Here is a 1733-nt window from a genome sequence, read left to right as displayed (position 1 = left end):
GTGATAACCTCAAGACGGACGACACGTTAAGTATTTTTTTTACCTTTTGCATACTCTTAGGTACGCACTCGCACGCACACACACACACACAGACGGACATAAATCATGATACACTAATAAAAAATTATTAATAATCGGTCAAATGAAGGACTTTTTTCTTATTTTTTCCCTGCATTACGTTTGATATATTGATGTGCAACTATGTTATTATCTGTCCTCCCACTTGTATTAATCTTAATCAATTGTAATTTTTTTTTTTTTCTTTTATAAAAAAAAAAAAAAAAAAAAAAAAAAGAAAAAGAGATATTCGATGACGATGGAGGGAGCTAGCTTCACATCACGTTAAATATTTTTTTTTTTATTTGTTGAATAAACAATAATAATAATAATAATGGGAAGTTTAAAGGAAGTAATGGGGGGAGAAATGCGCATTAAATTGACCCTGAATTATTTATTATTATTATTATTATTATCATTAATGTGATTGAAGGATGGATGTATCCACCCGATATGGTTATTATCAGTGACGTTAAAAAAATTTTCCCGTCAGGTTGCTGACATCTTGTTTAACCAAGTTTGAAATTTTTTTTTTTTTAAAAGAAAAAAATGAAAAAAAAACAAACATGATTTATGCTTTTCATAATGTTGCTGCACGGTACGAAATGGTTGTTTGTTGTTTGTTGTGGTTGTTGTTGTTTCGGCAGGCATTCTACAACTTTGATTTTTTTTTTTTGCGTTATGTATCTCGATATACCATCCGAAAAAAAAAAATATTGATATTGAAATTTATTTATTTTGCTGAAACGTTAGAAACGGGTCGAAGAATTTATACCACACGCATGCACACGCACACGCACACGCACAAACACACAAAAAAATTTTTTTTTTTAAATTTCGTGATGGAAATGATAGAAAGATTTATAATTTTTTTTTTTTTTTTTTGGTTTTTAATTTTAATCAGCCATCGGGTAATTTCCCCCCTTTCCCCCCTTCTTCCCCCTCCTCAATAATTCCAATTAAACACTACAAAAAAAAATTCCCAAATTGTTAATAATAATAATAATAATAATAAAAATCATGTTTTTGTTTTTTCTCATGTTTATATAGTAATGACTTCACACAGTTCCCGTTTAACATTATTATTATTATTTATTTGTAAATTTTTTTTTTTATGTAAGAATTTGTAATAATATCTTCACGTTATTATTATTTATTTTACAATTTCTTTTTTTCTTCTTCTTCAAATAATAATAATAATAATAATAATAATAATAAAACGAGACGTAAGGAGGGAAAGAAGATAATCTGACATTTTATTTATTTATTTATTTTTTTTTTTTTGCCATTTATTATAATAAAAAAAAAAAATTCTTTTTTTTTTTTGAGACGAAAATATTATTATTATTAATAATAAAATTTAATAACGGCCATTAAATAATATGACAAAGTATCTACTTCTTTAATAATGAATGCATGCGTGCGCGAGTATATACGCATAAATAAATAAATAAATAAAAGAAAGAAAGAAAGAAGAAGAAAAAAATTCAATTTTTTTTTTAAATATTTTATCTATACAAACACAATCACTAGACTTAAATTAATTACATAAAAAAAAAAAACAAGTCCTAATAAAATGCAGAGTTTTAAGTGACAATGAAACTTATATTGCGAGTCGTTGGTTGATTTGATTTTATATTTAAAATATGACAAAGTTTACTATTATATTTACTATT

Source organism: Pediculus humanus, genomic scaffold (assembly GCF_000006295.1).
Source record: "Pediculus humanus corporis 1103172107423 genomic scaffold, whole genome shotgun sequence".
NCBI lineage: Eukaryota > Metazoa > Arthropoda > Insecta > Psocodea > Pediculidae > Pediculus > Pediculus humanus.
The sequence above is the reverse complement of the archived record's forward strand: the minus strand, read 5'-3'. Positions refer to the sequence as shown.